The following is a 25666-nucleotide window of genomic DNA, read 5'->3' as shown; positions in this document are numbered from 1 at the left end:
CAACATGGCTAATTAATTTGAAGAAGTCAATTGTGTTTATCAAATTTCACATTTAAATGAACACTACAGTCGCCATGCTCAATCAAACACAGGTCGATCTCAATAAAACTGACCTGATATCACTAAGAGATTCAGATTCACAACGTTGTTCTTTTTCCCACAGAATGCGCTCTCTCTCATTCAGCATGCACTGCAATAGCCTGATCGCATCTGATGTGCCTTTAATAGAGAATGATCTTACCACAGTCAGACAGCAATCTCTGCTTAAGTAAACAGCATGTGAAAGGTATTACTTTGTGTCAGTAGAATCACTGAACCTGCGCTCACCTTGTGTTCTCTGGCTTGTCTGAATAAGGAAAAGGTTTGTGCGTTTTGTTTACCCTTCTAAACACTGAAATAATTTTACGAGATGTTGTAGACCAGCCTCGACGGAGCCATAGACCTGTAACCTTTCAGATGGCAGCAAAATATTTTAAGCTTTATTCTAAAAGGTTTTCTGTGTGTGGTGTAGGGTTTAGCAGTGCCCTTAATTTTCTTAGGGTGCATTGTTTGGGGCAGTAGCATTCTTGTACAGTAGTAAGGTTTCCTAAAAAAACATGAGGAAGATTGTTGAGCTGGTTGAGCCCACAGGATCTGCTCTGGTCGATTGTTATTTCCCTAGTCAACACAAGGAAAAGATAGATTTTTATATTTTCTTAAGCAAATGTGAGCCTGTGCTAAACTCCTGGCCATAAATCCGAGGCCTGAAACAATCTAGTCTATGAACATTAGATACTTCAATTCAAAATTGCATTCTTAGTTACTTTTTAATTAGATTTTGTTAAATTGTTTTCCAGGTATCAGAAATTTACTTGAGATTAAAAAAAAAAAAAGCTACATATACTATGCAAGAAGACTTGTTTCACTCAGACCTTTTCACTTGTTTTTGACTTGTTTATCCTGAAAATAAGCGGAAAAATATGCCAGGGAAGTAAAACAAAATGCTTTTTTGTAAAAAAAAGAAAAAAAGTTAATTGTTCTTTTAATGATTCTTGTATATGTTAACTGGGAAATTAGACACAAAACCTTTTTTTTTTACATTTATTTACTTATTTATTTTTGCAGTTTCTAGTTATGCAATTGTTAACAACCATTGTGCTATTTTAGTATTATATGCTAGTATTATAAACCTTTTTTTTTTTTTTACATTTTACAGTTTTAAAACTTTTTATGTGCTTTTGTCATTTTTATTGTTTTGTCTTTTTTTTTCTGTATATATTTTAAGTATTGCTTTAATTAATATTTATTTCAGTTTTAGTCATTTCAATACTTCAGCTTATCTCAGTTAGTTGCCAAGTTTTGTAAGTTTATTTATTTTCTTTTATTTCGTTATTGTTTCAGTTACCTGAAAACAACTTTTAATAGTTTTAGTTAACAATAACAACACTGGTAGGTGGTTGCCAGGGCCTTGCTATGTGGTTGCTAAGGTGTTCTGGCTGGTTTCTCAGTGGTTACTTAAGTCTGTTTTTTTTTTCTTCTCTTTTTTGTTATATAAAAATGACAGCACAGCTCTTCTCAACAAGCCGCAGCGTTTTGAAATTTCTATTTGCATTGCTTGCCAAATTTGAATACTTAGTGTTATAGATTTGAACAAACCCCTTACCCCAAGTATGAACAACAGCAAGCCAGCAACACTAAATATATGAAATTATAATGAAAAAGCATTAGACAATTAAGCTCTTTATAGTCAGGCAGTACATGTCGGCTCGGCGTACTTCCTGTTAGCTGCAGGATATGTAAAAACAGTCCTTCTAATCTGGGTTTGTGAGCGTCTACAGTGTTTTTTTCCCCTTACTTATCCTGGATTTCCCAGAATATTTAATGAGAGCGGTGAGGCAATCTGGCGAGACTTGAGTCTACTGTCCATGTTAAAGACAAGTCTGCTGATTTGTGCCTAAGGGGACATTTTACACCAAAACAGCTCAGCCGCTCTGCTGGGTGAAGGCCACTCGAGACAGACAGTGAGGGGGGACGGCGGGAAAAGACAGAAAGAGAGACAAAAATGTGACTGAATTAAAACTATAACCACAAAGAATTGATGTTCTAAAGCCTGATTAGTGACAGTCTGATGTGAGACTTTTACATTTTCTAATGAAAATGTGTGTGGTGCTCGCCCATGCAGATGTCACCACTATTATGCTAAGTTGTGTGGGTGGTTGTCAGGGCATTGTTATGCAGTTGCTAAGTTGTTATCCAGTTGTTGTGCTGATTATTTAGGCGTTGATATGTGCCTTGGAAAGGTGCTCTGGATGGTTACGTACTGACCCAGGTCAATAAGAAACTCGGGTAAGGTTGCACCAGCCATTCATAAGTTCTTGCTTAAAAGTTTGCACTAGATGCTTAGTGACTACTAGTTAGTTTGGAACTAACTCTGTACTTAATTTGGTTAAAACTATTCATTCTTATGACAGGACTTAAAAAGCAGTTTTTAAGCTCTCAGTAATATGTATATGCTGCAAAAATATCTTGATACAAATATTATCTCTGCCAGCTGACACATTCCAAACATTACTGCATTAATGATTATTTTGACATTTTATATTCAGGAACTGTATACTGTAAGAGCAAGAAAGTAATACTAACTGGAAAATATGACTTCATTTATTGATTGATTGATCGTGTTGGCATGAACAAATATTGTACATGTAAACAACAAGTATACATTTCAACATCTTTGTATGTGTCTAAAAGTCTGTCAGTTAATATGAGCTGCTAATTTTAGTCCAGCTGTTGGTTAGATGCTTCCTTAATGCTTTCCTTTATATGTAGGGTTATATTTCAGCTAAATGTGATGATGCAAGGCTTCAATTTTAGTAGTGGCTAACCCAAGCACTAAGTAACTTATGCATTGCTGATGCAACTGCTATCTTGATATAGCTACTTAATATCAAATGAAGATCCACCACTATGATTTTTCCTTTTAGTCAAGAGTCTTTTAAACATATTTTAGTAGTTGTACTGGTTTGAACTGTCTTAGCAAACACTGTCAAAAATGTTTTTAACAGAGTGAAACCTGAATCCGTTTTAGACATCTAAAGTGAAGTTTAAATTGATCTTTTATAGTATTCCAACTTGTTACTCCCCATTAAAATAGTCAGAGAAGTTGGCATGACTTGGATGAAAAAGTTTGATTGCTTAAAAAAGGAGTAGTGAACAATCCACATCATTTAAGGCAACATGCAGAATGATTTACACGCAAAAATGTAATACTTGTGGTCAGCGGTTCGTTTAGATCACTAACCCCAAGTATGAAAAATAGAAATAGTGATCTTGCCTGAGCACACAAAATATTATCGCACAAAGAGACCAAAGCTGCTCGGTCCCTCGCTCACAGGAAATGCTGTAGACATGGGGGCTGGGGTGGCAGGGGATCCTGGGATAGCTTGAGGACTGGAGACATCTTGTGTCTGGCTTCCAGCTCCTACACACACCAGAGAGAGGGCTTAACCTCCTGCTGAGCTCCGCTGCCTCACATCCCACTCCAACACACACATGCAACTTCCACCCACATACGCTGACAAACATCCTCAGCACATGCACAAACCCCCCTCCCACTCAAACGTTCCTTCCTAAACAGCACACGCTAACACACAAACACGCTCGCCGTCCCACCAGGAAGAGAGGAGACGTGTGAATTATTTATCTCTGCTTCCCTAGTTTTCCAGAGTAGAACCTGCCAGAAGGTGCCCTGAACTGCCGAGACCTTTAAACCCACTCCACAGAGACGAGTGGATTAGCCAGCTGTGAGTCATAACTGACAGCTGTCAGTCATTGAGTGCTCATTTAAATATTCTACAGTTCAGAACTCGTCCTTATGTCTGGGCTTTATGCTTAGCTTTTTGAAGCTCAGCAGGATCCAGATAATGATTTTTCTTTGACTGTATTTTAACATTTCTGCTATTATTTACTCACCCCTTATGTCATTCTAAACCTGCGTTTTTCTTCCTTTTAACGCAAATGAAGAAATTTGGAAACATGTAGGTTGTTTTGTGTTGTAAGATGCCCCTATTGATTGAGCATATTGATTGATCATGCTCAGTTGCATCTCAATGCATTTATTGAGTGGTAATGCCATTATTCATCTTGTCTTTTTATCTGAACATCAACATTTGTGCGATTTATTCCATCTGAATAGCTTAGAGGTTAAAGGAATGGTTCACCCCAAAATGAAAATTTTGTCATAATTTACTCACCCTCATGTCCTTTCAAATCTGTATGGGTTTCTTTCTTATGTTGAACACAAAAGAAGATATTTTGAAGAATTTTGAAGTTCCTCCATAGCAGACTTCCATAGCAGGGAAAGAAATACTATGGAAGGCAATGGGGACCAACATTTTATGTTCAACATAAGAAAGAAATTCATACAGGTTTGGATACATGAGGGTGAGTAAATGAGGACAACATTTTCGTTTTGGGGTTTAATTGTAAATAATTTATATAATTAGACTGTGTAATTCAGATACACCTCTATTGTTATGTAATTTGTTGTTTGATTAAATTGTCAAAATATATACATTTTACAGAATTAATGAAATTGTATGACAATTGTTTGATTTGTTATTTTATATTTTTTATAAGAATAAATATAAGAAAATAATGAAATATTACATATATATGTATTTTACTAAATACTCAACAGTTTTGAGAAGCATATTAAGTAGCACAACTGTTTTCAGCATTGATAAAACTAAAAAAAGCACCAAATGAGCATTTAGACTGATTTCTAAAGGATCATGTGATACTGAAGACTGGAGTGTTTAAAATTATATATTATATTGTATTTTTGATCAAATTAATGCAGCCTTGGCGGGCATAAGGAACTTCTTTCACAAACATTAATAAATCTGATCCAAAACCGATTTTGTCATAGCAAATAGTTCCATTTATTATCCTTAATATATTGGATGATGCATTCCACTGAGCTACTAACTGTAAGACTTGCATAAGTTGATGGAGCTTTTGTATCCTTTTGAAGCTCGAAAATTCTCAATACAGTTCTTATTCATTGTAACTGCAGCGACCAGTAGAATTCAGACTTTCTCTTTTTTGTGTTCCACAGAAGAAAGAAAGTCAAACAAGCTCGAAAATACATAGGAGTGAGTAGATAAGCACAGAATGGTGGACTATTCCTTTAATAATAAAATATGAAGTGTTAGTGATGCATCTGTGTAGTCTGTGTTCTGATGGCTGGTATCACAGCTTTGCAGGAGCGGGAAAAACTGCAAGTTTGATGCGTAGGAGTGAACTGGCCTTCTCTCACTTTCTTCCACTGATTACCCCTGCACTCCAACTCCCTGATACATCCATCTTAAGTCTTCTGCGCTGTCACAAGGCACGCACACATACACATGCAGCATAAAGCACAGAACAAATGCACACACCAGCTCTGCAGCAAAACCTGTGAGCTTGCTGTCAACATTGGCAGCTGCCTTGTAAGGAAATGTTCCTCATAAGTGATCAGCATGAACCCTGTGAACTTGAATTGATTTCAGTAGAGTTTGACGTTATCGTGTTGCTAAGCTAATGACACAATACTCCATTAAGGATAAAAACACATGCATATTGTTCAAAAGTTTGGAGTTGGTAAGATTTTATAAAATTATATTTATACATTTCATAAAAATTGAAAAAAAAAAAAAATGCTGAAAAAAATTGTAATATTAATAATAATAATATTTGTATTACAATTTAGAATAACTGATTTCTACTTGAATATATTTTCAAATTTAATTTATTCCTGTGTTGCAAAGCTGAAATTTTCAGCATAATTACTCAGTGTCACATGATCCTTCAGAAATCATCCTAATATGCTGATTTGCTGCGCAAGAAACATTTCTTCTTACTTGCTGAGGATATTTCTCTTAACTCATCTGCCATCTTATCTCTGAACTTGAAGGTATAATTCAATTATAATAATAATTATGCAGATTTTTGAAAAAGCCTTTACATTTGAAGTGCACCTATGTTTCCATCCACATATTTTTATGCTAAATTCACTGCACAGCATCTGTTGGTTTAGTCATTCTGAAATGTCAAAAAGCCAAAATCTGTCATCACAGTGGTTTGGTATAATTACCTCCCAAAGCCGTCCAAAGATCAGGAATATGCCTATGAACACAAGATACCGTGACAGCATTTATTGCATTTATTATATACGGAGCTACAGTGGCTTCTCTGGATGCAGCAACTTCAGTTTTTCTTACTGATATTTGGTGACAGTTTACCAAGAAATGACAATTTTTCTGTTGAACTGATGGAAACAGTGCTGTATTCGCAAATATTATTCAATTAATTACTTTGGATGGAAACGTAGCTCATGATGGCTTAAAATGCTGCCTAGGTAGGCATCTCGCAAGGTTTTGGAACAGAGCTGCAGTCGAAAACACAGGCTATAACAGCACAACTATAACTGACCAACTGCATCTCAACACAGCTCTGTGATAGCTAGACAATGAAATGTGTATGCACATATACTCTCATACTCACAGATGGTTAGTACAGTATGCCACATTGCACCCTGTGTGTATTGTCACGCTAGAGTTCTGTTGCTCAGCCTCGGCTGCTTCTGAAGCAAGAAGAGTAAGAGCAGATGAGTGTTTCCTGCAGAGAAGGGTAGTGAGGTTGAGAGCGGGCGTCTGTGCAGGGCCGTAGGGTCAAGCAGATACGGGACTTTACCAGCGGGAACCTTAAGACATACAGCGGCCTTCTAAAACACGGTTTACATACCTTACACACTCTGTGCTGAACTCTCAGCCACAACAGAAAGTCTGCAGTATCAGCTTTGACCACCTACAGAGGAATAAAAACAAAGGGTGTGTTAGGAATTTCATGCTACAATAATTCTTATACTATTTCTGCATCATGTGCACTAGTACTGTATATAATTTTGTTTTGTGATGCCCCACTAAATTTGGCAAAATGTGCAGGATGCAACCACAAAACTGTGCATTAAATATTCTATCCCACAATGCAGTGCACTGGAAATACACCTGTAAAAAATAAATAAATATGAAAAATTCCTTCATACTAAAACAGTACATTGTACCCTGTTTTTTTATGATTGTAGGGAACTGCTGTTTTATGGAATAATGTCTACTGTTTCAATTACTGTCCTGCACTGATTAGGATCAATGCATGTAAATTGGGCCACTTTTTCATAAAAAATAAAAAAAATAAAAATGGTCCAATACTGTACCTGAAATGACCTAGACATTTTTATTTGGGTTAAAATGCAAAATAACCATTACTAAATATTATAACTAGAAACTGTCGCTGAATTAAACAAGTAGAGGTCACGTTGCAATAATAGGATACTACAGTTTAAAATGTTTATCATTGCATACTGCATATTCTTTCACTATGGAAGCACTTTGTTGGCAAAATTCAATTTGAAATGTAATATGCGAAATGTCAATGTAAACAGGCGAAGCAGAATAGGAAATGGCAAATGCAAATGAGATTATTGAATTGAATTGTCATGTTACATTGGAAGTTGCTCATATGAATGTAGGAAATAAATATCAATTAAAATACAGGAATATATTGCCGTTATTGTATATTACAATTTCATGTGTTTCATGTGTTAGTGTTAAATTGAGTGTTAATTTCTCTAAAACATCTTAATGGCCCCAATAGTATATAAACAGTAGAATAGTAAGAAAATTGTATCCAGTGTACAGTATAATTTATGTTATTAGTCCGTTTTATTACAGATAATCTCAAAATGGCCAAATATTGTCTGATTTGTCAGTCTGGACAATATATCATCCTATCACTATACATATGTAGTTGGTGCAAAATTCTGTACATTTTTTTTTTTTTTTTTGTAAAAATTTGAAAATCATTTACTCAGTCATGTTGTTCCAAACCTGTTTGTCTTTCTTTCTTCTGCAGAACGCTAAAAATTCTGAAGAATTTTGGAGTCCAAACAACACTGGCACCAACTGACTGTCAAAACAACACTGAGACATTTTCCAGAGTATCTTCTTTTATGTTCCACAGTAGAAAGAAAGGCTTGGAACGACATGAGGGTGAGGAAATGATGATGACAGAATTGATATGTTTGTGTGAACTAGGGCTGGGCGATATGAGCAAAAATTCATATCTCTGTGTTTTTCGGCTAATTTGCGGTATACGGTATCTCTGTATTTTGTATTTGGATTAAACAAATAAAGTGAATGTAAGCATGTAGGCATATATTATGTGCAAAAAGGGTTAAAATCACACTACATTCTAACATTGTAACATTGCAATCTAAAAACAAAAATAATGCTTTTAAAGCAGAAGTTTTCACGTCTCAAACACATTAAACAGCACGTCTCTGTCAGCAGCACAGCAGCTTTAAACTGAAACTATAAACTATAGGCTATTATATCTTACGAGTTTTTTTTTTAAAGCCCTTCATATAAAGCTTGTCACATGTTTAGAACAAATTGTATTATGCACTTTCTCCGCAGCAGTTCAGTCTGTGTCCTCCCTAGAATTTTTTCAGATGCACTCGTATCAAACTACTGTATATCGATATTAACGGTATTGCTTCATACAGTATCGCTTATAAAGAATATATCTATATATCGTACAAACTCGATTTACCGCCCAGCCCTAGTGTGAACTATTCCTTTAAGTGTCCACAGACAGGAGGAACATCAGCATTGCACATTTACGGCCAGCCTTAAAAACCCAGCAAACTCCTCCGTCAGCTTTTCAAAGCTCCTTACGCGCACTTATACTTTTACACGGCCCTATTTAACCTGCAATGTATAGAAAGTCTGAAATGCTTCCCATTTGAGTATCGATTGTGCCTTGAGCCTGCCCGCATTAGATCCGTGAATCGGTCCTGCAGGAAACAGCGCTGTCCACAGGGGTTATCGCTCTGACTAAAGCAGGCAGCAGAGGTCAGCACCCATTGACAGCACTGTCACAGTGTAGCTTGCTTTCTGCTGTTGGGGATCAGAAGCAAGCGGTCAATAAATCCGAAACGACTGTGGTCTGCAAGCTTTAGAATGCTGCATTTACCAGACAACAGATCTGAAAGACAACAGCATTTATTCCTATCAAACCTTGGAAGGTTATTTGACGCAGCGTAAAAGCATGTGGCGCTCAGATGGGAAGTGAGCTGAGAGCGGCTTTGTCTTTATGGCTGTTTCTCAAAACCATAATCAAAATGGCATGACATCCATGATCTATTTTGGGACAGCCATGTGTCTGGTCGACCTAAAAGGAAATTCCCATTGGAAAATTGTATTGAGAGGTTGCTCTTTCATCGCTCAGGAGATGTACTGCAAGCAAGAATATAGAGGTAAAAATTTAATGTTAACAGCATAGCTCAAATTATTTGATCTAGGAAGAATTCAGTGAATTTAATGAGAGATACTTGAGTACATCTTGAAACGTTTGCCCACATCTCATCTTCTAAATAGAAATGGATAGGAAATGGATGTTCAAAAGTTTGGGATTAGTAAGATACTTTTAAAATAAATTCATATTTTTATTCAGCAAGGACACATTAAATTGATCAAAAGTGACAGTAAAGATATTTATGATGATAAAAAGATAATTTTTATTTCAAATAAATGCTGTTCTTTTGAACTTTCAAAGAATCCTGATAAAAATGTAACATGCATTTTGATAGAATTTTTAACATTGAGAAGAATAAGAAATGTTTCTTAATCAGCAACGTGACACTGAAAATTGGAGAAAATGATGCTGCAAATTCAGCTTTGCGTCACAGGGATAAATTACATATTTAATGGAAAACACTTATTTTAAATTATAATAATATTTCACAATATTACTGACCATTTTTGACCAAATAATTTCAGCCTTGATGAGCATAAGAGATTTCTTTCTAATTTTGCTGTTCATTTTAATCGCATGTCAACAATCGCATGTTTATTTTTATTTCAAGAGAAAACCTGAGACAACGTAAATCCTTAAATGAAAACCCAGTTAAATCTCCTGAGCTATGAAATAGCATCTGCTGAGCTTTTGGGTTAATCTTTACACATCTGAGCAGAGTTTGAGACTTCAGATCTCTTCTGAATTATTAGGAGATAGACGTAAGATTACTAGGAATCTTTTTCTCAGGAGAACATCTGAGAAATCCATGATTAGTCAAAAGTCTACTTTTGCTCTCCATTTAATCTTTTCCATCCAACAGAAGCAATTGAGATATTAAAAAGATCTCATTTACGATTCCCCCCCCCCCCAGCTGCTTCAATCATTATATCCATGACTGAACTATGAACTCTGATGAAACACCCTTTGTTTTTCATACTGAAACTAATATCCGCGTAGTCTTGTGTCTTTGTTCGATTCTATGATGTCTGCACCAGCGTCACCCTGGGCACAATAGTCAGTAAAGCCATCAAAGAGTTTGTGGGGTTAAGCGCCCGGCTGGCATTATCCACACTAAGGATGCTAATGCCATTGAAATAGCCAGATCCATGAATGTAAATCTGGATTACTGGCTAAAAGGATCAAATCCCTGTCAGCCCTAATCGAGGATGATTTCTACTGATGAGCATGGCGGAACTTAGAACTCAGCGGAAGAAAATGCATTGAAATTGACACTTAACCTGCGGATGCCACTTAGCAGGCTTAGTGATGGAGATAACAATCTGTGTGTGTGTGTGTGTATGTGTGTGTGTTTACACTAATGGAATAAAACACTTCCGTACTTCCCGTCATGATCTGCTTGTGTACCAAAACATTGAAGATTATGATTCAATTACCTTAAACTTACATAATGTCATCATGGTACAGCGATGTGTCAGATGTTCCTTTGAAATATGCCACTGAAAAGGTATTTAGGTGTACCTTTACAAAAGCCATGGTTTTATATATATATATATATATATATATATATATATACTATGGTACTTTGAAATTTGCTGTGCATTTATGGTACTGTATGACATAATTCACCAAAATAATGGTTTTACCATGGTTCACGTCCAGAAAAACACAGTAATACCGTATTGTGTATCTGTGTAAAAAGTCAAGAGGTATAATTAGGAAATATTTTTAGTTGATGCAATGTACTTAAAAGATTACAATGATATAAAAAATAATTAATTTTTTTTAACATATTTTAAATTTATTTTAGTACTTGTACTATTATAGAAATTTCTTGCAATGTTTTAATTATTTTTATTTTTATATTTTCAGTTTGTTTTTAATTTTAGTGTAAGTTTTAGAAATTTTTATTTCTTTTAGAGTTATTTTAGTATTATTTATATATAGGCTATTATTGTAGTAATTTTATATATTTTTCATTTTCTATATTTTAATTTTATTATAAGTTTTAGTAATTTTATGTTTTTATTTTATTTTATTTTTATTTGTATTTACTTTATTTTATTTCAGTTTTAAATAATTTTAATTTAATTTATTTTATAGTACTTTTATGATTTTGAATTGGCATTTCAGTTTTTAGTTATTAGTTTCGTTTTTATTGGTTATTTGTATTATTATTATTTTTAAATATTCTATTTATCTTTAATTTATTTCAGTTTTTATTGTAGTCATTTTAGCACTTCATGTTATATTATATTTGTTTATTTCATTTAGTTGCCACGGCAGCATTTCTCATTTTAAATTGCTTTTTTTTTTTCACTTTGTTTTAGTTAAGCAAAACCAACACTGCATGGTAATAGTACGGTACTTCCTTGAGCTGACAAAACTGGGCTGTCTACAGCCTACAGTAAATGGCGATATACGATGCTTATAATTCTTTAAAACCGCATATTTCTACAGCAGAGACATCACGTGTCTTCTATCATTTGAAAATGGCTTCTGTGATGAATTGTGTAGAAACATGCATTTGTGAATTTCAATTTATTTTCTTTCAGCAGGCTTTGACGGGCTACCATAACCACCATAGATACCAATATTCAGAATACCGGATGAGTTTTTCAATGGCTGATTCATAAATCCAACCTCCCCAGTCCTTAATATGCGGTTACATCCATGCTTTGACACGACAGTATCGCCTACACACGGCAGCTCACTTTGCTGTACCGTGCAGCACTTCTTTTTTTCATAGATAAGTGAAAATGCCTGAGACTATGAGCAATGCAATATGACAGATGTCTGTCAAAGAAATAACTTGTGACACGTGGTAGAGCTGAGTCATTTACAACGCCGCCTCGCTCACTCACCTTTCAGTTCTCAAAGTCAGGCGTCTAGGTTGCTTGAGGAGAAAGATGAAAATGAGAAGACACCCCCCTCCTATGCCAGTATTACCATATATAAAACGTTCTTGGTCTTTGCGGGTGGCATATGCAAATGGCTGCCGTACGCACATGGTCAAATGGGTTGGCGGTTATCAAGCTCAATAATACAAGTGGTTCATTTAGAAATGCAATTACATAGGTGCATGAAAGCATATCTTGTACATAGGTCTGGAATAGGGTTCTTATTCCCTGTGCTTTGAAGCAGGTAATTTCCTGACTGGCGGTGGGGTTATGGTTTTCTTCAAGGGTTTGTGGCACTGTCCAAAGTCATTGAGTGTCGAAATAGAGTATTCTCAGCTCTGAAAAAGACATTCTCTTGCTGTATCTCTCTGTTTGGTTATCTATCCCAACAGACCTTCACCTCACTGACCGGGCTGGAGGGTATCTGAACTATTGCTGTCTTTTCTCGGATGTTCCTACTTTAAAGGAATAGTTCACCCAAAAATGAAAATTTGCTGAAAATGTACTTACCCTCAGGCCGTCCAATATTTGGAAAAAATTTGGCTCACCAATGGATCCTCTACAGTGAATGGGTGCCATCAGAATGAGAGTCCAAACAGCTGTAATAATAATCCACAAGTAACTCCAATCCATCAATTAATATCTTTTGAAGTTAATAGCTGTCTGTTCTTGATAAACAAATCCATCATTATGACGTTTTTAACTTCAAACCAAAATATGAGTCCTCTATCCATAATATTGCTTTCTTCAGTGAAAAAGTCGTCTTGTCTGAATCAGGAGAGAAATATGCACAGATCAATCACTGTTTACAAGTGAAAACGAAACAGATCTAAACAAATGCGTCGGTCGATTTTGATGTGAGAGAACAACAGGCAATGGACTTTTTTACTGAAGGAAGCATTATTATGGATTACAGACCAGAAGTCACCATTTACAGTTAATACACCTTAATGAAACATTTGTTTATTTCAAATAAATGCAGCTTTTCGCTTCACAAGATGTTAATTGATGAATTGGAGTGGTGTGGATTATTGTGATGTTTTTATCAGCTGTTTGGACTCTCATTCTGACGGCACCCATTCACTGGGATCCAGTGGTGAGCGAGTGATGTAATGCTACATTTCTCCAATTTTTTATTTTATTTTTTATTTTTTTGGATGAAGAAACAAACTCATCTACATCTTGGATGGCCCGAGGGTGAGTACATTAGTTTCAGTAAATTTTCAATTTTCAATAATAAGTCTGAAATTCCTATATTTACAAACTGTGACAGGGTTAACACAGTGTAATGCTTTAGGGTTAGCAATGATAAATTACTTTTGGTAAGCGTAACCACATATTTTGTTTCAGGTTTAATAGTTTGAGAAATAGCCACTGAAATGCTCATTTGCTGATCACAAATCTAAATATAAGGGGACAAATATTGTCTATTTCAGTTACCGCCCTTGACCCGAGGTAACCAGTGCCGCGTTAAGCCTTTGCAGGGCCTTGGGCTAATGCAGCTTTGCCCCCCCCCCCTCCATTACACACCAATCAAAATAAAAAATCCGATCAAACACTGTATAAAGACGCACACGATATAGGCTACTCGTGAAATAAAAAATAAACAAACAAAATACGCACGTCATAATTATAAATCAAACAACATTATCGAGTAATAATCTTACAAATCAGCAACAGACAAGCAAATGCAATTAAATATCACTCACCACTAAAAGGGCTTCTTCCTGCTCTTCTTATAATGTGCTAGAAGTTAAAAATGTAGGCTATAATTTTGTTTTTCTATATAACAACATTAACTTACAATAGCGAAAGACATCTTCCCTCTGGTATTTGTATTTATTAAGCACTGATAAACACAACATCAGTTGACCATAGTGCTGTACAAATAAAATAAAAACCAGTAAAAAGAATAACATCAGTAAGCTCAAAAGATAATTTAACAAAGTTTAAAAAAGCAAAGGTAACAAAATAAGATTTCAATTTAGTTTTAAACTCATAGACGGAATTTGAAGCTTTCACAGATAAAGGAAGGTTATTCCATAGCCTCGGTCCAACTATTGCACATAGAAAAAGGTAGCCTAGATAGTATGTTTTCTAGCTGGATGTTGTGCTTACGATCAATAATCATGTCTTTGCATTCAACCAAATTGATTTGCAGAACACAATAGCCACTTGCTGTGAAAGGGGAGCGATTGGCGGCAGAGGATTCCGCTTGGTCTTAAAGCCTTCCTTGAGCGGCTACGCTCGCAATTCAAACAATGATTTGGAAAAATAATAATTTATTTGTTATTTGTATGGTCTAGGTGCATGGTCATACGTTGTAAGCCTGCAAATACGGGACAAACTGATGCCTTAAATACGGGACGATTCCTTATTATACAGAACGCTTGGCAACCCTGTAATAAAATGCAAAAGAGAATTGACTCGGGGGCCCCCTAGTGTTCGGGGCCCTGGGCTGCAGCCCATGTTGCCCATTAGGATAACGCCGCCCTGCAGGTAACCTCTTTTTTTTTAGGTGCAAATAGCACCATTTCCTTTGAATGACCCTGACTTATTTGATTTTCTTACATTTTATAAAAAAAGAAGAAAAAAACATCTGTCACAACGTTGCTTAAATGATACATAACTGAGAACCCCATTAAGTCTCCAAAGCTGTAAAAAGAGTAACACCTGAGCAATAAAATGTTCCTCTGGGGAAATTTATCTCTGTTGTCATAAAGTAATAAGCAAAAATGTGCACTTTGAATATCTGAATATCTGGCGATGCAGATAGCGAACTGCCTTTATCTGCTCCTGAAGTCAGTCAGCAAGAGATTCCGGTTGTTTCTGAGAGCAGAGAGGAGCGTAGTGAGTTTTGCTCCCTGTCTGCCCACTCACAGTCCAAGGTGACAAGCCAATATCCTCCTCCTCAGACGGCCCTCTTCCCTGACCTAGATTTCTCACAAAGCTCTAGGAAAGCCCACATACATGTTCACATGCTATCCCTTGTTCTCCTTTTGTATGTTCCGCTCTATATTCTTGTGACATCCACGCACGAGTGCGTGGATGTCCTTGCATTGTCAGAAAAATACTCAGAGACTTACATAAGCGAGAATGCAAGTGAACGCATCTGCGCACACACATATACCTTTAAATTCCAACTCAGTACTGGCAGGGAAAGTCTCCTTGAATGATAATATTCCCATTTGAGAGGAGACCGTCTACCGAGGAGGAGGGTGACATATATGGAGCGCGTGTAGACGACAGTCTGTTAAATATTCATGATTGTGCACTTGCGGCTTGACATGTGTATGGCAGATGCTCGCTGTGAGTATGTGTGTGTGGGTATTCATGTGTGGGCGGGGTGTGTGTGTGTGTGCGTTTTTCTTGTAGGTAAGGAAAGGCTATGGTTGCATTGGGTTGGTATGTGTGTGTGTGTTTGTTGTGCATCTGTGCGGAAGCCGAATAGATTTTGGCTGGTACACCTGTTTGTCTTGATGGTACACATTAGGGGAAAATGAAGGGGTTGGAAGGTACAAAATGGATCTGGGTAATGCATGCGCTCTTTACTCGAGCAACATAATGGAAAAGTGTATTTATCACACTGTGACTCCAGCCAAAAGTTTGGAAACAAGACTAAATTTGGCCGATAGGAAAAGTGCCTGTTGTTTTCATGTTTGGGATTTGGGTTATGGTGAATTATTTTTTGTGCAAGGTTTAAAATTGCAACAGTGCATGTTTATGTATTTATTTTTATTTTATTTATTTCATTTTTTAGGGACAAAAACATATTGTGGAAGCTGTTCAGAGCGCTGTATCTCAGTAACTATGAGGTTTTGAGTCCAAAGTCCAACTGCATAAATGCTTTTTTTTTTTTAAAGAATTGTTATTATGTTGTGTGTGTGTGTGTGTGTGTTTTAATTTTCTCCTGCTCTCCTAATATTGCAACACAAAACCTTATTGGCATACATTTAGAGAGTTGTCAACTGTATAATTAAGGTCCATTTTGCCTGACTGAGTTTAACTCTTAAAAAAATCTAATTTTTCATAGATGTAAGGCTGGGGTATGTTGTCACATTTTGTATGTGTTTCAGTTGTTTTACTCTTTAAATTGATTGAAAATGCCAGTGAATAACCTATAATAATTTTAAATACATACAGTACATGCATGTATATATTGTATTCACATAAAATAAAACATATTTTAGAGCTTGGCAAAACTAGAAAATTGTACTTATTGTAAAATATATAAAGATGACCATGGAGTTGTAAGATTTGATTTAATTTATATGACTTCCATGTCTAGAAATCCCAGTTTTATAATTATTTAAAGAAAAGAAAAGAAAAGAAAATAAAGAAAGAAAGGGAGTTACTTGTTTTATCTTATTTTAAATCAGATGTTTATTTTAAATCCTTAGAGGTTTGCTGAAGCCCTTTAATGGGCCATGGCCCCCTGGGTGAGAACTACTGCTTTAGATTTCATATTTTAAAATGCATATTATTTTGAAATCAGTGTCAATATACGCAGTAGGTTTGACAGTATGCCCCACTATGTTAAGTGAAGTGCATGCTTTTTGTATCAATAGCTTTTTTATCGTGTGTCCCTTTAAAAATGAATCTGTCCTGAGCAATATCCACTATAGTAAAAGTGGGACAACAATCCTGTGTCTCTCTTATAGGTAATATAGCCATTGCAGCTAATATAAAACAAAGTTTAATTTGATGCTCATTTCCAAACTTCTGACTGTGGTAGGCTGTGGTACCACAGTAATCCATCATCAAGACTGTAAATCAAACCCTGATGAGTGGTATCGATTCACATCAAACATGACTCTGCAAATACTTCACGGTACATTTACACAGAGCCACACCATTCTTTTATGCTTCAGATCACATTTACTGTCATTCCAGAGAATCACAAATTACTAATCAACTCCTGTTCCACTACTGATGAGTTTATATTTGTCTGCTTTATTCAACGGCAGATTGCTTATAATTGTAGAAGTCCTTGCAGAGGCACATTTCAGTCTGGAGGAGGTCGAGGAACAGTGTGTGAACTCCTTAAAAAGTGCCAAGTGTTGCTCCATGCAGAGTCTCTTGCTTCAGTATGTCCTTGAGAACAATTCTTAACAGTTCTCAATCTTATTTGAGTAAGTGAATATTTGTGATGGAAGGCTGTTTGTAGTAGGTACTGTACCTACTGTACCTGTCTCAGAAAAAAGGATCCAAAACTATTACTGAGGTGGCACCCTATAAGGTACAAAAGCATAAAGATACTTCTTTGTACCTTATTTACCGCTAAAGGGTACATATTATTCCTATAAAATAACATATTAGTACTTCCCAGAATGCATTGCAGGCACAGTGAAGAAATGATTCTGAATAGATAAAATTCTATAAATATTTCCAGCAAATGAACTACACGTTCACAATTTTGGGGTATGCATGCTTCTATGATGATTTCGAAAGTCATAATCATCGTCAAAACTGTATTTATTCAATTAAACAACAACAACAAAAATGGTAATTTTGTCAAATATTATAACATTTTAAAACGACTGTTTTCTATTATAATAAAATTTAAAATGTAATTTATTCCTGTGATGGCAAAGCTGAGTTTTCAGCTGTCAAGACACATTTTGTATTATTATCAAAACTTTGAAAACTTTACTTTAAAAACTTTGGTGACACTTTAGATTAGGGAACACTATTCACTATTAACTAGTTACTTATTAGCATGCATATTACTACCATATTGGCTGTTTATTAGTATTTATAAAGCACATTCTGCATGAACATATTGTAGATCCCTTAACCCGAGCCAATACCTAAACTTAAAACTACCTTACTAACTATTAATAAGCAGCAAATTAGGAGTTACTTGAGGGAAAACTCTTAGTTAATAGTGAATTCCTGTTCCCTAATCTAAAGGGAATATTTAAATCTAAACAAATCTGATCATTTTCATACCCTGTAATATATTGCCATGATGGCTAAATTCACTTGAAAAGTGATTTATTTATTTATTTATTTTTTTTGGTTATCAGACATGACATGACAATATTTATCGGTTTATCATACCGGCCAGAATTTTCATATCGGTTTATTGCTAGTTAGGATGCTTCCTCAGAATGCAGCCCAGCGGCTCATCAGGTTTTGTTAAGGAGTGGTGGTATTGTCTCTTTGTACCCTTGTGTAAATATGAATGAGGCTTATTTTTATATTTTGGCCCACTAATGCACACAAGCAATTACAGTCTCATTAGAACATGTCTTATGCTCAGGGCTTTGAAAGGGATGTGATGAGCCTGTATCAGCGGGGCACTTCACCACCAGCAGAGAGCAATATCACACACGTGCAGTCACTGGGGGTCAATATGACCGAGTCTTATCAGAACATGAAGAATAACAGCCCTGAGGTGACACAATAGAGAAACAAGGAGTCATTGTTGTGTCCAAGTGTTTGAGGGTGAAGTCTGGGCCAGCAGGCTCTTAGTTGAGGTGTGAGAATAACCTTTGTGATGCTTCTTTGACTAAAACAGCTTCATGTGGTAGTTAGCTGGTTTCTGGTTAGTTCAGGCTGGTTGTTTATGGTCATTAGATGGTTTCGATGGTTAACCAGCTATAAACCACCAGCTGGAGGGCCTGGATTTTGATCTGTTTGTACAAGATTATTATCTCATAGGGAATTTATTTATTTATTTATTTTTATTATTTTAAGTTGTAATAAAAAAAAAAAAGAAAAAAAAAAGGTTATAAATACATAAATGTGTATTGGCCATATATGTGTATATATATAACTGGTATTTAAGTTAAGTATTTTTATTCATTATATTATTTGGGTGTTCAAATTTGGTTTAAATTTTAGATGAAATTAAAAAAATCTACAGTGACAAAATGTTTACCATTTAAAATCTGAACAGATATCTCTGTAATATTTGCATATTGAATCAAGATAGGCCTTTATTAAACTTGCATCATTTATGAATTAAGTGGAATACTAACATCTTGTTTATGGTATAGTTTGCAATATGTACTATATACTAATTATTATTATTTTTTTAAATTGCATGTGAAATGGCATGCATGATGCAATAACGAGCATTTCAAACTTAAGCTTGTGACATTGTGTTCACTTGACCTCATTAGATTGCATAAAAGTCTCTGAAAGTAGCATCTAACTTTGCATACAAATGTATTTTGGCACTCTAAACAAATAATTAGTGAAAAAGAGGAAAAGTTGTGGATGATGTTGCCTTTAGATAATTTGGCATATTGGAAACGGCAAGTCAAGTGCATTGCTTTATGGGATACAGTATTCCACACATGCAGTTTGCATGCTGCACATTTTAGTACATAATTTTGATATTCAGATAAATAGTAGGTTACAATAAACTGGTACCCATGCTCTTTTGGATCTTATTTACACCATTTAAGTACATGATACATATTAACCCCCTAATATGTTGCATTTGTACAATTCTGCTTGCATACAGGAAATGTGTGACTAATGTCATAAAGATATGTTTGGGTTGAAATAGCAATCTATATTTGAGTTTGTGACTTTTTAAACCCAAATATACTCACTTTTCTGCTGTATAAGCACTGGCATTTACTTTGAGGAATGCACATCTAGCTATATGTTTGTTCTGTTTTTCCACTATTACCATGAAAAATTCCAACAATAAAACTGCTTAGATTTTGTAGTAGCAATTCAGAAGGATTTGAGGTTCAAATTCCATGATATCATATGGATCCGGCATCATATCAGAGGCAGAGCAGCATCAGTTTCCCCGTGCGACCCGTGAATCGGCGGTGCATGCGTTTGCAGCTCAAATCAGGCTCGGTTTGTGCGTCTTGAATTAGAAGCAGTGTGCAGTGAGGTGTTGCATCCGCCGCTACATTCACACTGTTGAGGAAGTGTTAAAAACTCCACTGCTACAAATATTGAGTGTATAGTTCAGGTTCCTTCAGACAGCGGGACCATTATTAGCATTAGATGAACACCGGTAGCGCTGCATATTACAAGCGAGCGCCGTAAAAAAACTCAATGGAGGAGAATGAATGTGCTGCTTTGTCTGTGTAATGATGTCCCTGCGCTCGCCTCCACCTGTTCGGCTTCACCGTATATCGCCGCGCGATTGTGTGCGAGAGAGGAAGACAGGTGTGGGAAGAGAGAGAGCGGTAGACTAAAAGCTAATGATACCGTCAGCAGCCCTCGACTCTTTGAAGAATCTCCCAGCACTATGTGCTAGTGAAGTCGACAAACACTCCATCACTGTCAGTTCTCAAATTCACAGGGAAAGCCTGTTTCCTCCAGTCAACACAAATCTCAAAAAGCCCTTTTGTGTCTGTCAGTCTCCAACACTTTCATTTTGACAGGTAAACACAAGAAAAGGTAATCGACTCATGCTTGGGGGATACAAAGAGGAAATACCAGATAAGGTTTGCGTGGTCGCTAGTGTACATTTGGGATATTTTCCCTTTCCCATTATTGCATTCTGTTTAATTGTGCCTTTGAGGAAAACTCAATTTAGGAAAATAACAAAGGGAGGGTAGTATTCAAAATCTTAAACTGCGAATAAGAAATTTTAAATTGCTGGAAAATATTGCACTACAAAAATACACTTCTTAAATCCTGTTCTTAATTTTTAATCTAATTTTCCAATTTGTTTCTCAAAATCATTAAAACAAAATAAGTAGCATTCCATGACATATTAAGACTTGTTTGCAAGTGTTTTCTTTGCACAGGCAGATTTTCTTTCTCACTTTTAAGTATAAACAAGTAAAACAAATGAGAAAATTCTGCTTGTGCATTAAGACAAAACACCTTTTATTCATGATTCAACATATGAAAACTTCTTGTTTGTAAGATAAAGTAAAGTGCAATCAAATTAGTCTTTTGAGTCATTTGACATTTATTTTAAGGTTTTTCTTTGATCTTTCTTTCCATTGGGTTCCATTCTACAACATTTAGCTTTGTTAATGGGATAGTCCAACCAAAAATTATGTCGTCATTTAGTCGTTCCTAACCCACAGAAGATGGTGACCAAACAGTTTTGGTTCCCATTGACTTCCATTGTATATTTTGACCATACAATGGAAGTCAATCAGAGCTGAACATTTTGGTTACTAGAATTGTTCAAAATATCTTCTTTTGTATTCCACTGAAGAAAGAAAGTCATACAGGTTTGGAACAACTTGAGGGTGGGTAAATGATGCATGCATGCTATATATACAGTCATCATACCACCCAGGTCTATGCCAGCGTAAATGATGAACAGTATTGTCATTCTCAACAAACCCCACCTGGGTCATGCAGGTCGCATTATATTGAGAGCTCGTTTTATTGCACAGTATCCCGCCATTATATTAGATGTTCCGCAGTGTGTAGAGACTCTCAAACCTGTAATTGCATTTTGACTAGTCCCACTGGCTGAAACCCAGCATCCGAGCTTTAGGATAATTGACTGGCTGTAATGGAGACGAATAAAACATCAGGAGAATGAAGGCAGCCAGTGCATGTGAAGAAAAAAAAGCTGTTGGGTGTTTTGCTGTCAAAAAATTTTTTTGCTAGCAACCTCAAATGTATATTTGTCTTGAGGGAGACTTGTAGACTAAAATCTGATTAGTTGTGTTTGAGTTTATGTGAAATGATTACCTTGAATGTTTGCTTTGTCGAGGAATTATTTTCTCAATGCATAAAAGCAACACGTCTCGCTATATAAAGATCCCAGAGGACAATTTTATTGTTCAGTTGCTGATCATTTAAAGCTCAGGAGAGTTAATGGAGATTTCAGTTATTTAATTTTTATGTATAAACTTTGTCTCAGGTGTTTCTCCTAAAATTCATTAGGAGAAATAAAAATAGTCACAAATAAGACAAATGTTGGCGTACAGTAAGAGTACAGAGTTATAAAATGAATGAAATAGAAGCTCAGGTCTTGTGAAGAAATTAGAAATACTGGCGTTTATATTGAGTGAAATTAAGTGAAATTATAATGGTCTTTTTCTCATGAGAAAAGCTTTTGACTCCATTTATTCTCCTTGTCATCTCATTGCTGTCTAGAAACAAACGAGACGTAAACTAATAGTTCACTCAAAAATTAAAATTAGCTGAAAATTCACTTTCTTTATCAGAACAGATTTGGAGAAACAAATAAACCATTAAGCCATTTTAATTTTAAACCATTGCTTTTTGGCCAAAATATGAGTCCATAATCCATAAAAACACTTTTTCCATGCAGTGAAAAGTCCATCCCTGTTGTCCTCTGACATCAAAATCCACCAACATAATAGAATAAAACTGTTGTGGACTATGAGTATTTGTCTCCTGATTCAGACAAGATTACTTTTTTCACTAAAGAAAGCAATATTATCCATAGAGGACTCATAATTTAGCCAGACGCAAAGGTTAAAAAGTTAAAATATCTTAATGATAAATTTATTACAAAAAGACAGTGTTTCACTTCACAGGATATTAATAGATGGACTGTGATCGTGTGCATTACTTGTGGATTATTGTGATTTTATCAGCTGTTTGGACACTGACGGCACCCATTCAATGCAGAGGATCTCTAGAGCAAAGGCTTGTTTTACTCAAAATTTCAAAGCAAACTGTAGTTCAAAAAGCAGTGACATTAGAGCAAAGACAGACACTGGTGTCAAAAGTATTCACATTCATTACTCAGGTAGAAGTATAGATACTAGGGTTTAAAAAGACTTCTGTAGAAGTTGAAGTATCAACTCAAGCTTTTTACTCAAGTAAAAGTGTAAAAGTACTGGTTTCAAAACTACTTAAAGTATAAAAGTAAAAGTAATGTAAGGAAAAAAATGCCATTAAGGACAAAAGCTTAGGCCGCGCCACAGGGGCCTATTGTGCACTACCCCACCTCCTCAAAAAAACATTTTTCTAAAGGCCATAATGACTATAATGTTATATTAAAATGTTAATGTTGAAAAATTTGGGTTGCACTAGGCTACCTGTTTCAGCCGCATATATGCCCATTAAAAATTAACGCATTTTAGTACAATGCAAATACATTAAAGAACCATATATGTGTACTACTGAGCATTAACGTGTTTCATGGAGCAGAAGATATGATGACTAGTTGCCTATAAGTATTGTAATGGTGCAAAAAGTCAAACTTCAGAGGAATGTCATCATTAACCTTTATTGGAATGTAAATGTACACCCAAGCTTAGCTGCAGGAATCTGTGAGGGCAACGGACAAAAAAATTGCTGTACCCAGGGCAGGCTTAGTAACAATTACCCTTGTATGGTTGTCTATATACAGGGGTGCACATAAGTTTTTCAGCCTGGTTCTCATATGAGAACCTGGAGATTTGGTTTGGTCCTCAAACAGGCCATGGCACGTACTTTCAAATGCCGAAGATTCATCGTATAGACGTCGTATAGAGGTAAAGACGACGACTCATTAACAACAAAAAAACGTTCGATCGAATGCGATGTTTATCAGATGCTATGATCTTTCCAACAGGTAGTGTGTTTCCAATACATTCTTGTTCTCTCAACAACACTCTAACATCACACGCAGACGGCAATCATGCTAACCTGCGTCCTATCTGCACTTCTTCTGCTGCACCTCTGTCATTTTCTGTGGGTCTCTGGAATTGGCAGTCAGCTGTCAACAAACTCCATTCTCGCCATTGCTTCTCAGTCTACACTTAGTAACTCGGGCTTGACTGAGACCTGGATTCATCCAGAAGACTCCGCAACCCCTGCTGTTCTCTTTTACAACGTCCCTTACTCTCACACTCCCGTCAGGTTGGAAGGGTACTGGTCATCTCATTTCTAATAATTGGAAATACTCAACCCACTCTTCCCTATTCAATAAAAATTATTTTGAGTTTCATGCAATTATGGTAACAGCTCCTGTTAAACTCTATGTTGTAATGATTTATCACCTTCCTGGTCAACTGGGAACCTTTATAGAGAAGCTGTATGGGATGCTGTCCTCATTCTCTGTGGATGGCAGTCCGCTTGTAGTCTTTGGTGACTTTGAAATCCATCTGGAGAAGCCTTACACTGCAGACTTCCACTTCCACTCCTAGCTTCATTCGATCTCAAATGGCTTACCACCACAAGCACTAACAAATCAGGCAGCCAGCTTGACTTAATTTACACATGCAATTGTATCACAGACAACATTTGGTAAAACCTCTAGACATCTCTGCTCATTTCTTTATGACATTTAACCTACATATTACTACCTGTGTGCCACCAATTCCTCTACCAGTTACTTTTAGGCAAAACCTACGCTCCCTTTCACCTTTCCTCTGTAGTGTCATCCTCTCTTCCCTCACCCACCCATTTCTCATCTCTGGATGTAAATACAGCAACTGACACTTTATCATCAACTTTAACTATATCTTTCTAGACAGGCCAGTGCATACTACCCCTTCTAACCTAAAAAGTTGCCCCATGTATCATCATCTTTTAGGTGGCTCACCAATGTACTAGATCTCTCGGTGATACAAAAAATTAAGCAGGCTTGATCAATTTTTGTGGGTAAAATAATTTATTGAAGATGGTAGTGAAGCAGTTCTTCAATAGTGACATTAGTATGTCTTCCTTCAAACAATCTTAATCCTTGTATAAATCCTAGCTTCTCCCAAAGTTCTCTCTGTGGGATATCATTTTATACCTGAAGACAAAAGGGCTAGAAACAACTGTCACAAAACAAGGCCAGAGACAACAGGTAAGTGACAAACAGGATGGTTTATTGAAGGGATATCGGGCAACTGGAACAGGAGAGGCAAGGGCAGGTGAGTAAGCAAAACAATGAAGGATTCAGAGTGCTTAGCTGTGATCTGATGTTGTGTTTCTCTTGCAGGTTTGTTGGAGATCTTGGAGCAGGAACAAAGGAGTCGTTGCAGGATTGGTGGAGAGAGTCAAAGGGTAAGTCTTTCAGGTAAGTAGTGCTTAGGGAGTCCAGAGCAGTCCATATAGGTGAACGGTAGACCAGACAATGAGAGGTTGGGATGTGTGTGTGTTTATAGCGTGGCTTGATTGGTGACAGCAGGTGCGGGTGATCAGTACTCAGGTGACTGTGAGCGGGTGATTGTCCTAGATGGTGACTGGGGTGTTTGTGACGAATCCCTGACAACAACAGATACTGTTAGGACCTTCCCACTGGAGATCCTGCAATCTACAAGACGTTCCTGAGGAATGCTGTTCCTTTGTTATTCTTATGGAATGGACCATTTGGTTCACACATTTTATAGACACAGTTACATTATTTCTTTCACAGAATGACCAACTGAACTTTAACCACTCAGGTTTCAGAAGCGGCCCTTCAACAGAGACTGCTTTACTGTTGGTCAGTATAGCCCTGCAGATTGCGAAAGCTGATTCCAAATCATCAGTTCTTATTCTGCTGGATCTATCTGCCACTTTTGACACTGTGAATCATCAGATTTTCCTGT

At 36.2% G+C, this 25666-nt stretch overlaps 1 long non-coding RNA gene across 1 annotated transcript; it reads right to left on the bottom strand.

Moving 5' to 3' along the window:
* Positions 1-3368: 3368 nt before the first annotated feature.
* On the bottom strand, positions 3369-6825 carry LOC131530516 (uncharacterized). Its single transcript, XR_009268412.1, has 3 exons — positions 6766-6825; positions 6526-6639; positions 3369-3460 (listed from the first exon to the last, which is right to left on the bottom strand). It is a non-coding gene; the product is annotated as an uncharacterized LOC131530516 (long non-coding RNA).
* Positions 6826-25666: the final 18841 nt, after the last annotated feature.

This window comes from Onychostoma macrolepis, chromosome 01 (assembly GCF_012432095.1).
Source record: "Onychostoma macrolepis isolate SWU-2019 chromosome 01, ASM1243209v1, whole genome shotgun sequence".
Lineage (NCBI taxonomy): Eukaryota > Metazoa > Chordata > Actinopteri > Cypriniformes > Cyprinidae > Onychostoma > Onychostoma macrolepis.
Note: the sequence above shows the minus strand (reverse complement) of the source record. Positions and strands in the feature narration are given on the sequence as shown.